This window comes from Cricetulus griseus, chromosome 9 (assembly GCF_003668045.3).
Source record: "Cricetulus griseus strain 17A/GY chromosome 9, alternate assembly CriGri-PICRH-1.0, whole genome shotgun sequence".
Classification (NCBI taxonomy): domain Eukaryota; kingdom Metazoa; phylum Chordata; class Mammalia; order Rodentia; family Cricetidae; genus Cricetulus; species Cricetulus griseus.
In genome coordinates this window covers 14,266,653-14,280,963 of record NC_048602.1, presented here as the reverse complement: position 1 = coordinate 14,280,963, position 14,311 = coordinate 14,266,653, and the positions used below count along the sequence as shown (strand labels likewise).

The 14,311-nt window shown below is 36.7% G+C and overlaps 1 pseudogene; it reads left to right on the top strand.

Annotated features, from left to right (window-relative positions):
- LOC113838800 overlaps positions 1-122 on the top strand; it is a 40,281-nt pseudogene extending 40,159 nt beyond the window's left edge.
- The last annotated feature ends 14,189 nt before the right edge of the window (positions 123-14,311 follow it).

The window sequence follows — 14,311 nt, the reverse complement described above, 5'->3', positions numbered from 1 at the left end:
AATTTTATTAGTGATTGTGAAAACATCTGTGCCAGTTTTGTATATCTCTTCTAGGCCAGTCAACATCTGTGGCCATGTGGTCCATAACTTGGAAAATAGATAACTATACTATCCTTGTGTAGCATATATAGTACTTTCAAGCACTTGAATGTATCCAGTTGAATACAAATTTGATATAAATCCATTCTGGCATCATCATTGAACTCTTTAGCATAAATAATTATAAGGGCAATACCCTCTATGTTTGGGTTGTAACAACAGAAAATAATATAAGTCATTACATTTAGCAGAGATTTTGTTTGTTGGCGCATGATTTTAACTTTGGATGTTGTCTACACTAGAGAGGCAGATGTTCCTTAATCTGTTCTTGATCCTTCTAGACTGTTTTCTCTTTACCAACCATGTCCCTAGAGTCACTTATGAAAGAAAGATTCTGAGTCTTAATATCTACTTATAACTTTTTGTCCAAGAGCTTAGCCTTCTTAATTACTAGGGTTCTTGTAAATTAACCCATCTATATTAATCACTAGCTGTGGCTTACATAGGTAATGACCTGGAGTCCTTCTTCCTGGCAGCTACATGGCATCTCTTAACTCTGTCTTCCTTCTCCCTACCTCTTTGCTCAGAATCTCTTCCTAGCTAAATTCTGCCTATATATTGAATAGGTGTGTGTGTCTGTATATATATATATATATATATATATATATATATATATATATATTCACAACATGCTAAATGACATCTTCCATGATCCCCTCTTTTCTGTCTACTTAAAAAGAAAGTTTTAACTTTACCATAATAAAATTGTTATCAAGTAAGATTTATATTTATAATATTTAGCACATTTACATTTGAAAAATCTAAATTAACAGTTTATCATCTATCCTGTCTTTGTGTGTCTAACATTTTATGTATAATTTATCTTTTATTATATCTAAGGGAAAATCTTAACTTTAAGTCTTCAACTCAACTCAACAACTCAACTCTATCAAAGAACCCAGAAGGATATAATATGATATATGTAAACAGAGAGTGAGCTGTAAGTAACTTTTAAATCTCTAGAATTGGCAGAGACATCTTGCTGCCTGGTCAGTCACACAAAGTTCCTCTGTAATGTTGGGGCTTCCATCTTCAGGCTACATGCATAGAGTATTTGTCAACATTTCAGTGAGGGAGGAAATTTGAAGATCGTTTTTTGTCTTATACTGGCAAAGGGCATCAGTTGCTTTCTTTTTTGTAGTTTTTTAAGCACTATATTTAATTATCTTAAAATACTCTTTAATCTCTGACTTTTACTCTTTTTCTTTTTTTTTTCTTTTTTTGGTTTTGCGAGATAGCGTTTCTCTGTGGCTTTGGAGGCTGTCCTGGAACTAGCTCTTGTAGACCAGGCTGGTCTCGAACTCACAGAGACACGCCTACCTCTGCCTCCCGAGTGCTGGAATTAAAGCCATGTGCCAACAACGCCCGGCTCTTTTACTCTTTTTCTATCAAGTTTATATACATCTTTTAAACACTTTCTGACCTATTTACAGTCTTTTTGTATGAATCTGTCCTTATTGGGTATCCATAATTGATTTTATGAAAAAGAGTGTTTTTAAAAAATTAATCCATGGTTGTGGTTGTGGTAACCCTGGATAATGGTTACTTCCCTTTCTCTCTTTCCATATGTCAAAGAAATACCAGCTTTGGGAGGCAGTATGTGGCATGCCACCCATAAACTTTTTTTTTTCTGCCATGTTGCACACTGCTTGGCTTGGAAATGTCTCAGTGTGCTGTTGCCGGAATATGCCATGCTATTCTCAAGCCTGAATGTCACAGCAGGAAGAAACCATTTCTTAAAGGAGCCTTGCATCTTATCACCAGCAGCAAGAGTCTATTTGGAAATTTGTGGCTACCAAGAAGGTCTTTTTAAAGCTTTATGTAGAAATTTTTATCAAATCTTGGTACCAATTTAATTTTTGGTTGTGAGCCTGGCCTTTAATGGCTTAGGTATTCCTCCAGTCCATTGGTACCAATTGTGGAGGAGACACTTCTCTGTCTGGGAAATGGTCCTATGAGATTAGTTTCTCCTGTATTCTGGGTCCACAATTTGGTTTTGAAATAACCACTCTGAGGATTAATCTTTATTTATAATTGTTTGGCTAAGGTCTTAGGCTTCTTTTTGGCTAATTGGCTCCCTAAAAAATTAATCGTTTTCTATTTTTCTTACTTTTCACATAAGTTAAATAATTCCATCTTATGTAGCAATCATATTTCTGTCACCCTCACCTCTTCTTACTCTCCCTTAAAGTGTTCTTTCACACCACCTCCATTTACTCCTTAGAGAGGGTTAGGCCTCTCATGGGGAATCATCAACTCTGTCCCATTACTAGGGGCAGAAAACAGCCCACACATGTCTTGGTTGAGAAAGGACACAAAAACACCAGTATAAGTACTAGGGATAAATATCGATTCAAATGCCAGTGGCCCATAGACTGCCCAGTGACCAAAATTGACACCCAATTTCAGAGGCCAAGTTGGGTTTTACTCCGATGTCCTAGATGTCAATCTGCAGTTCATGAACTCCCACATGTTAAGGGCAGCTGTTTCTGTGGGTTTCCCCAACATGTTCTTGACCTCTTTGCTCATCTTTCCACCTTTTCCACAAATGGATTCCTGGAGTTCAGCTCAGTGCTTAGCATTGAATATCTGCTTTCATCATCTACTGAATATAATCTCTGTGATGGCATAAATTAGCCATCAACCTCATTATAGGGGAAGGGAATTTATGGTGGTCTCTCCAATATTGCTTAGATTCTTAGGTGGGGTCATCCTTGTGGATTTCTGGGAATTTCCCTAGTGCTAGTTAATATTTGACCCCATAATAGCTCCCTCTAACAATGTATCTCTTTCATGGCTCTCCTTCTCTATTCTTTGCCCAACTCCACCTTCCTGATCCCTCAGATTCTCCTCCATCTCCTCCAAAGCAACTCCTCTCTCTCCTATATCCCAGCTCCATGTGACCATGCTCCCAGTTTACTCAAATATGGACCATTTCCCCTTCTCTGGGTTTCACATCTGTCTTTCTTATGGTACTCCTTGTTTCCTTGCTTCTTTAAATTATAGATTGTAGGCTGGTTATCCTTTCCTTTATCTAATATCCACATATGAAAGAGGGCATATCTGTGTTTGTATGTTTCTTGGCCTTTTTACTTTGCAGCATTTAACATTCTATATTTATTTTGTATGTTTTGTTTTGATTAATATTTTGGAGGGGACTGTTTTGGGGTCCAGTATATTTGGTGTTCTGTAACTTCTTTTCTTTTCATAGCCATTTTATTCATTGGGTTGGAAAAGTTTTCTTCTATGATTTTGGTGAATATGTCTTCTGTGACCTTGAGATGGACATCTTCACTTTCTACTATAACTATTATTTTTTGGTTTGGTTTTTTTGGGTATTTTTTGCAAGTCCTAGATTTTCCTGCATACTTTGTATTAAAATTTTGTTGGATGTTTTGGCTCATGGGAATGCTGTCCCCAGTTGTTTGGGTTATAAGGAGGTAGGATGTACATGTGATATATCCCAGGCAACTAGGATCTAGAGGCAAAGGTCCACCATCCAGTGCTCAGTTTGAGGGTGTCACTCACATCTCTAGGCGGAGATAGGGAAAATGGTTCAATGACAAATGTTGCAGTGGTGGATGATTTGATGTGTGGGTAGGCTGCGTCCAGTTGTCTGAGGCTTCGGGGGGCAGGGGTGGATAGTACTATGTGACCCAGTCAATTAGGGTCTAAAATATAAGGGGCTCTGGTGGGGGTAAAGTCATTCACCTCTCCTGGTTTGGGTGGGGCCAAGGCTCCAATGGTGGCAGATGTTGTGCTAGAGGTTTTCCTATGTCACCCATTTAGATTCATCTGCGGCTTTGGCTTGCCTAGGTGATACCCCTGTGTCTTGCCTCACTGAGGGCTATATGTTGTTTCTTCACAATGTCTTCCTTCTCCCTGCCTTTTTGTTTGACATTACTGCCTAGCTAAATTCTGCCTTCCCATTGTCCAATAAATTCTTTACTGATCAATTGAGAAGAGGAAATACACAAGATCTCCTGACGTACTTTGGAGTGGGGGAAGAGAAGTTGGTAGTCATAGAGTGAGCAGCAGAGAACGGTTAGAGGGAGGAGAAGATGAGTGATCAGAAATATAAAGATGGGGGAAAGACAGAAAGAGAGAACAAGGAATGTGAAACTTTGTTAATGGGAGGCATTAACAGATCGACAAGAAACCTAGCCATAAGAAAATTCCCAGGAATCCAAAAGAGAGACCACAGTGAAAAAGCTAAGCAATAATTGAAAGGGCATATTACTGACCTTCCCCTAAAATCATATTGAATACTACCATATTTAACATTATGGAGCCTCCATCCACTAAATGATGTAACCAGATGCAGACATCAACATCTAAGCATTGTGTTGAGAGAGAGGAGTGATAATATGAGCAATGGAGTCAAGATCCTGTTGGGGAATCACACAGAAACAGCTCAACCAAGAATATGGGAACTCAGTGAGTCTAGACTTGACAGTTGGGGAACCTGCATAATACTGAAATAAGCCCCCTGAATGTGGGTGACAGTTAGGGGCTTGGGCAGCTTATTTTGCTGCTGGCATTGGAACCATTAATTATCACTAGTGTATGAACTGGCCTTTTAGAGAACCCACCTAGATACAGAGGGAAAGGCTTTGGACATGCCCCAAATTATGTGGCAGGCTTTGATTATTCCCCCTGGGAGTATCAACTTCTCTGAGGATAGGATGCTGGTAGGTTTGAGAGAATATGGGGGAGTGGTAGTATTCCAGGAAGAGGAGACTGGGATTGGTAGATAAAATAAAATTGTTTTTAAAATAAAACATAGACACGAAACAACAAAGGGAAACATATAGTCACAGCATACAAAGGGACATGGCCTAGCTTTATACCATCTATTACGAATGACAGTTAAATTATTTTTACACATACAAATATTTTAACAAGCATCCACAAAAGTAAAGTGCCTAATATTTTTCAAAAGATGTGTCATGTGATTAAAGGTGTAACATACTGTAAAAATATGTTTCCCTTCAAATCCTATAATGACAATTATTTCCCCAAAACAGGCAGTCAAGAAGAAAAATTTTCAATGTCAGAAGAATGTGACAAGACTTTTCCTCGGAGTTCAACACTGCAAGTTCATCAGAAGATCCATAATGGAGAAAATCCTTACAAATATAAAATATGTGGTAAGTCCTTTAAGAAAGTCTCAAATCTTAAAATTCATCAAAGAATACACACTGGAGAGAAGCCTTACAAATGTTCAGATTGTGGAAAGTCATTTACTGTTGGCTCAAATATTCAAGTTCATCAAAGAATACACACTGGAGAGAAGCCTTACAAATGTTCACATTGTGGAATGTCTTTTAAAAAAAGCACATGTCTTCAAGTTCATCGAAGAATACACACTGGAGAGAAACCTTACAAATGTTCAGACTGTGGAAAGTCCTTTAAAAGAAGCACACATCTTCAAGTTCATCAAAGAATACATTCTGGAGAGAAACCTTACAAATATTTAGACTGTGGGAAATCATTTACCAATGGCTCAAATTTTAAAGTTCATCAAAGAATACACAGTGGAGAGAAACTTTCCAAATGTTCACATTGTGAGAAGTCCTTTACCAAGGGCTCAGAACTTCGAGTTCATCAAAGAATACACACTGGAGAGAAACCTTACAAATGTTCAGACTGTGGAAAGTCCTTTAAAAGGAGGACACATCTTCAAGAACATCAAAGAATACACACCGGAGAGAGACCTTACAAATGTTCAGATTGTGGAACATCCTTTAAAAAGAGCACACATCTTCAAGTTCATAAAAATGTACATACTGGAAAGAAATCCTACAATTGCAATGTATGTGGCAAGGCATTTATGAAAGACTCAAATCTTCAAGGTCATCAAAGAATACACAATGGAGAGAAAACTTCATAATATTCATGTTGTGGAAAGTCCTTTAAACAGAGCTCAAAACTTCAATTTCCTCAAACAATACACACTTGAGAGATACCATAAAAGTGTAATGTATGAGACAATTTATTTAAATGGAGCCCAACACTTATAATTCATCAAAATTTCATACTGGAGAATAGCCTTGAAATTGAAAACATGTGGTAAATCATTACTAAGAGCTCACTATATTTCAGCAATGAATACTCTATGAAAAAATGTTAAAATATACAAAGTATGGCAAGAGTGTGCCTATGATTCTCATGTTTAAAAACACAGCACAACCAGAGAAGTCATAACATTTAATAATTAACAAGTCTGTTACATGGTAGGTCCTTTTTCATTGACTCATCTGTGCAAAAACTCACTACATCCATACATTACAGAAAAATTATAAATTTGAGGCACTTGGGAAAACCTCTTCTGGGTGATTAAGTCTTAATGATCATCATAGAATCCATACTAAAAGTACACAATATTAAAAATATGGCAAGATTTAAGGAATCCTCAGATAGTCAAACACAACAAAGCATTACCAATAGAAAGAAACATAACAAATGTACAGTGTTTTAAATTTGTTAAAGAAGCTCAAAATTTAGAGCACATTTGAAAATTTATGAAAGAGTCCAACTCAATACGGAATTGCTTTCTCAAAAATCATACAAAAATAAGGTTCTTTACAATATAAGTAGTTGAAGAAACCTTTTATCATGTGTTGAAACTTTATTAGGTTTGATGAATGGCATTATGTAGCATTAGGATCTTTGTCATTTTAAAAAGCATTATTCCAAGAAATAAAATGGCTATTCACAGAAATGTTGTTAGAAAACAATTCACATATGCACAAATATATCTCTCTGTACTACAATGAAAACATTTATTAAAATAATGTAGGATAACTTTGATAATAGTTGAAGTCACAACTAATTAAAAATATGAATTGTTATGCCAGTGTAAATTTACTAATAACCATCCAATTCGACATCACTGCAGAATTTTTTGTGTTTTTTATGAAACAGAATATTGAACTCTTATTGATAATAGTATTCATATAACTATCCTTGTATTTCTCTTGTTTGCTGTTTTATAGAATGTAATATAGCTTTTTTAAACTTAATGTTTATTCCCATTTTCCCAATTATCAATAAATACTATATAACTTGTGTTCAATTACTGCTGACTTGGATTGGTGAACATCCATTTTATACTACTATAGGGTAATAAGAGTCAGAAATTGCAGTACAAAAAAATGCCAAAAATCATGACCTGAAAAAGCAAAACAAATGACTTTAAGAAAACTGTAACAGTTTGCATTATTAGAAGTAGGTGTGGGAGGAAAAAGACGGCTTGAATATGTGAAGACTTGAGTGGTTGTGTGAGTAAAATTCAGCTGTTTACATAGGCAGAGTTAGGTCCCCAACCAGACACTGAGACACAGCAAAAATGCAAACTAATTGAAAATTATTTTCCCTCATTGAATGAAGCTATGAACATTATAATTCCTTCTGTGTTTATGTGAGGTTTATGTAAAAATTCTACAGATATTTTCCTTTCTTGAGATATGTTTTCCTTAACAGTTATTTGTATGTAGTTATTGCAGGCACAGAGATTACAGGGTGTGGTTTTTTTCATCCACAGAGCTTGGAACACGTGATCCCAGCTTTTCTTTCGGTCTCTTTTTCATCTGTATATATTTTCTTTATTCTTACACCATTACACTTATATCTGTCACTGGAGACTTAAAGGAGAGAAAAGCAATAGCATACTAGTCTTTATTAAAAAAGAAATAAGATATTTGAGTGTGTGAAATTAATTGTATTCAAAATTTCTCATCAATGAAGAAAACCTCTTGATTATTAAGTACTAAGCAGTCTGAGAGTAAGACTTCCAAATAAAATCTTCTAGACAGAAAAAAGAAGAACAACAATTGGAAACTCTAACTATTCTTAGAATATGTGCCAGTAAATAACAAAGTAGTCAGCAGAAAAGACAAAAAGCTGGAAGTAATTTTCACAACTTGAAAAAGGACTCAACTAACCAATAAATTCTTGTTTCCTCAATGTGTTGTCTCATACTTTTTAATTCATAAATTCATAAATTTTTATGAGTTTTTCATCTCTTTTTAAAGTTGATGGGAATTTAATTTATTTTAATGAATAGATTGCATTATAATCATGGATATAATACAATATCGATATCTAAAATAGAGAATTCTACATATCATGTAATTCTGCCCCAGAATTTGTACCTTATGAAAAATTTATTTTGTATTCTATAAAACTGATACATGCTAGATGATTATTCTATGAAAGCCCACCTGAATAATTTTTACTTGCACAGTGCTGGTTCAGCCATAGCAAATAGAAATTGAAAAAGTCATAAAGCTATAAGAGCTGCTTAACAAGTTCCAACAAAGCTGAGACATTTTTGGTTTTGATATGTGGAAGTTGCACAATTAGGGAACAATTAATACTTGCACAATTTGGAGATATTCGATTATTGAGAATTTTTTATGAATCTATTTTGCCTTCCCACAAAAGTGCTTCTTCTATGTTTAAGGAGATATCCTTCCTTTTCTACATTTTCCTTACAAATTGGAGATTTTGACACATACAAGGAAAGGTTATTTTATGAGACTTGAAACATCTGACTCAGAAGTTACTCAGAAACTAGATAATCAAAGCACATCTAAAAAAAAAAAATGTTCAACAAGATTCAGTTGGCTACAATTCAGATTGCAAGCCTTTTCCTACTGTACAATCAGGAAATTATGTGGCATATAGAACAACAAAGTAAAATTAGCTGAAGACCAGTGATCTACGGGAGTTCCTGCTCCAAGCCTCCAGGGTATAGAAAAAGTTCCACAAATTCTTATAGGGCTATAATTTTCTAACTCAGGTGAAAATAAGGAAATACATCTTTTCTGATTGAAAGTTGCTCTTTTAGTTCATCTGTCAAATCTCATTCTGAAAAATCTCTCTGTCTCCACATAGCTACATTTTAAAATATAACTACATATCTTCCATTACATAATGCATCTCTCTCCTGCAAAGCCATGAATCTCTACAATGTCAAACCTCTTTCTGTGTAGCTTAAGCTTTCTTGTCTGCACACAGCTACAAGTCAGCACAGAGTTACAGCTTTCACCACACAGCCACATCTCTTTCCTCACATAAATCTCTCTTACATACATGTCTCTCTTCTATACAGCTACATCTGTCAGATATCTGTAACCACCTAGGTAAATCACTTCATACTTTGCTTACACTTCTATTTATATCTTTCACTCTTCTATCTTCAGTCAAACTTTTCTTACACAATCAGCTACATCTCCCCTTACAGCCTGCTCATCCCTTTCTTAGGCTTCTATATATAAGTCTCTTGATTTCTTTGCATAAATCTCCTGTCCTATATTGTGTACAACTCAACACATAGCTTTCTCTCTCTGTTCCTCTCTCTTCTATTTAGAGACACATCTCCTTTCAGAGGAAGAACTCTGAACAAATGGGAATAATATTTTGGGGGTCAGAAATCATTTATTCGGTATACAATAAGGAAGAATCATGATAAACCAGTTATATCCAGACTTGGAATGTCAGAATGGCCAGCCAGTGAGCAACCTTGCATGTATCTCTAAGTAACAAGTGTTTCCCAATTGGCTGTAACATTGACATTCAGTTTATTTTTATGTGTTTTCTCCCTCTCATCAGCCCCAGGTAATTGTGTTTACTACCTTAGAATAGGCCTAGTCCACTGATCCTGTTCATTCCCCCTGAAGCATGTGCTGTGGGAGACTTGTCCTCATGGAGGCAATGTTTTGCTATGTGGATCCTCAACTATTTGGAGCACACAGCTGACTCTCTCCCTCATTATAGTTTTGTCTCAAAACTTCCACATGTTATTCAATACATTTAAAATTATTTTCCCCACAAATAAAGTTTTGTTGCTGTTTTGAGATACAGTCTTAATCTATAAGGCAGGGTACCTGGAAAGCTTTGTCATTTTCCTTCCTCAGATTTTTAAATTGATCTTAATGGTGGCTCTTATTTAGAATGTATATACTATGCACTGAGTATATTTGGAAGCCTATGTATTTCCCCATAACAGAATTCTGCTTGTCTTATACTATTTTTGCAGGCACTTGTTTGTCTCTTTTTTAAACTACTGGTACTTTGCTATAAAATAACTCTTACAGTCCACATTTGCTACTGTTTTAACTTCTGTGGTTACCTTACTGTAAATGAAAAAATTTGAACTGCAGTCACCAGACCAAAGCCTTGTCAGACCATTCCAACAGATCATTACCTATTCTGATACATTTTCATTACATGGAAGTAATTCTGGGACCTTGCTGTGTTTGATAGCTTGATTTGGAGCAGGACTTGATACTTTCCAAAATCATTTTTCCTCAAGCAAGAACATTGTCCTTCCATTAATACTTATCTTTGGCTTTGTTCTGATCACATGATTTTTCTTCTGATTTGACAACAAATTGATTTACATCAATATATAATTTGTGAAGTTAAATTTGCCTTCTATTTCCTCCTGTTATATTTATTCTCATCTTGAGTGAAGGATTGGTTTGAAGGGTGGGGAGTTGAGTTGACCAGCTTCCAGGCTCAACCTGGTAGCCACCAATCAAATGTTGATGACCTTGTAATGCAGGATTCGAATTCCTGTAAAATTGTGGACTCCAGGCATTCAGGCCAGAAAAGATGATTATGGCAGTAGGAATATGGAGGATGGAAACTTTTGTATATTGATTTTTGGTGATTTTGTGTGTATTGCATATGGGCCTTGACAAGTTTCTCAGTACTAGGAAACACTCAGGAATGAAACATGCAATCTTCATTACATGAATCTATTCTTCCAGGAAGATGGAAAGGATATAAACTGCTGGCTTCTATAAATGACAAGGCAGCTTAAGAACTCTCTATGAAATCAATACAAATAAATCAGCCAACTTTCCAACAGAAATTGGAAAGAGGAAGATAGAGAGAAAGAAATACAGAGAGTGTGTACAAAGCATGGGAAGGGGGCATGATCAAAATTCATTACATATATGTATGAAATTTTCACGACCAGCAACCAGGCAAAATATATGGATTTTCTGAAAGCAAGAAGTCCATTCACTGACAGATTCTCTTCTCTAAAGTTTATGATTTTACATCCTTATCTCTTGTCTTTGCTGATCTTTGAAGCCAGGGCATCATGCTTCAAAGCCAGGCAAGCACCCCCACTCTGGGTTAAACAGACAGTTGTAGCTGATGTCATTCTCAATAAAGTAAACCCTCAAATATAGTTTCACTTTTACAAACCAGAATGACATTTCCTAGTAATAAACTCACAAACCGAAAGTGGTGTCATAAATTTGGTGCAGAAGATATGCTCTTGTGTTACCAGCACTGGTTTGTGTCCACCAGACAGTCTGTTCAGAAACCTTTCTGAAAGGCTGTAAAAGGTATTATTTTAGATGTTTTAACAGAGTTGTTCCCAGTAAGACAGAAAAACGAGAGAAAGTACCAAGAGCCAGCTAGAAATATGGAGGAATTTCTCCAAAATGGCAAAAAGATGTGTTGGGAAAGTTGGAAGAAACCACAGCAGAAAGGAGGAAGCCCCTGTGCAAATCAAGTAAGTGGTGCTGTGCACTACCAACCCAGCAAAGCAGGGACAGGAAGGACATCAGCTGCAAGTATATGACTGACTGGCCATGCACAGCAAGAAAAGGAGACACAAAAATGTGGTAGGGCATTGTCAAATATTTCTGATCTTTGGAGAATCCCTGGAACTTTCAAGAGTTCAGATGAAATGCCCCTGTCATGGTTAACTCCTCCATCCCCTCATCATGTTTTCTTGAGACAATCCTTGCAAGTCAGTAATAAGTAACAATACACTTGAGAATGTCAGCAGCACAGAGGGCAAAAACCATACCTAAAAAACAATTATGGTTGAATGGGAATACACAATAAAGACTTTGAAGCTTTTGTGATTGACACATAACTGGGATAAGCACAGATAATCCATCCACATAATGCTAATAATTCAGCAAGAAAGTAAAGCCAGGGATACAATCTGAGCCTGGGTCTGTTAGTATATGACTTCGGTTTCAGCACATGGGAGCATGGGAGGTAGAGACACGTGGATTTCTGTGAAGTAGAGTTCAGTCTCATCTACCCAGCATATCTGGGACATCTAGATCAACATATAGTGAAACATTCTCAAAAAAAAAACTGAAGTGAGAAAACTATTCTGTTGATTGCTAAAAGTAAAGATAAATTAAGGAAAACAACCAAAATACTAAAGAGGATTGTCTGTTTGTGCCTGGTCACATGTAATGATCAGGTATCTGAGTCAGAAGGCACAGTAGAGGAATAAACACAAATGACCACACTATAATAACCAGGCCTGTAATCTCGTCACTTCTGTGTTGAGGGTGTAGGATGACCAGGAAAACTCGGCCAAACATAGCCACATAAATCAAAGAGAAGGAGCAGTAATGGGGAGAGGGAGGAAGGAAGGGGTAGAGGATAAAGATATAGGTTGGTGGAGAGAAGGAGTACAGGCAGACTGGGAGGGGAAGGAAGGAGGGAAGGAAGGAAGGAAGGAAGGAAGGAAGGAAGGAAGGAATGAAGGAAGGAAGGAAAGAAAGAAGGAAGGAAGGAAGGAAGGAAGAAAATCATTCAGCTCGATGTAGGATAGTGCTGATTTCAATTGCTGGGACTCCCATGGTGGACAATGGCAACCTACTGACCAAAATTGTGCTCTGACCCTTGCACTTGTACTGCTGCTGTGTTAAGCTTAGCAAAGCACAATTAATTTCCGCATATGTTTTGTTTGCATGATTATCCATAAGTTTGTACTGTGAATGTTTTCTGTCTTTATAAAAAATACCACTATTTGTGCTCAATGCGTGGAAACACATTTTCTTTTCAGGGGGTCCCATCTAGAAGCTGTAGAATATACGGTACAAATCTGTTTCATGTATTGAGGAACTAAATAGCCTGTTTGTCAATGTAGCTCTCTTATTTAAAACCTCAGCTGCTTTGTATAAGCTTCTGATTACTTAGAATTCTTCTACATAATACCTGACTTTTTAAACTGTACCTGTTCAAAACTGAGGATGAAGCGGTGTCTCCTGAGTTTGCTTTTCATATGTTTATTGATAATTTTTGTCTTTAAGAAAATTGTTCATCACCCACCCCCACACAGCACAGAGATGAGCTGCTTTGGCCCCTGCCTTGTGTCTATCTTCTACTTTCCTATGCTGGGACCTGTCATGGTGTCTGCAGGCAGGTCGACTCAGCACCAGAGGAACAAGCAACACAGAGGATGCTGACATTTCTGTGGTAGTCCAGTTCCCATCCACCTGAAGAGTGAGTGCCTCAGACCCACCTGCACACACCTTGAGACCCATAAGAGTATAAGACCCAATTCTGAAGAGAATCTTGGACCCATACACACAAGGAAAGGAAGAGCCACCTCCTGCACCCACTGGAAGAAGAGATGGGAAGACAAAAAAATAAAAAAACATCCAAGCATGAAAACCAGTAAGAAACCACCAGAGTCTAGGAACTGTACACCAGAAAGACCAGAACATCCCATCACAGATGAAACAAAAGCGAACAACCATAAAAACAACTTCATGCAGATGATAGAGACCCTAAGAGAGGAAATCAGAAAATCCTTCAGAAATGGAAGAAAAGCAAACCAAAAGATGCAAGTAATGAAAGAAAGCCAAGGATATACAATTAAACAGCTGAAGGAAACAGTTCAAGACCGGAAAACTGAAATATCGACAATAAAGAAAACACAAAGTGAGGGAATGAAGGAAGAGGAAAAGCTATGTAATCAATCAGGAACTGCAGATGCAAGTATAACCAACAGAATTCAAGAGACAGAAGACAGATTCTTAGAAGGTGAAGATAAACTAAAGGAAATAAATTCATTAAGTAAAGAAAATCTTAAGTCCAACAAATCTGTAGCACAAAATATACAGGATATGTGGGACACCGTGAAAAGACCAAACCTAAAGATAATTGGTATAGAAGAAGGTGGAGAAACCCAACTCAAAGGTGCACAAAACATTGAAGAAAAACGTAGAAGAAATTCACAAGCTAAAGAAAGACATGCCAATGTAATTACAAGAAGTTAACAGAACACCAAATGGAGTGGACCACAAAAGAAAGTCCTCTCCTCAAATAATAATTAAAACAAAATGACACACAGAATAAAGAAAGAATATCAATAGCAGCAAAGGAAAAAGGGCAAATAACATATAAAGGCAAACCTATCAGAATTACACCG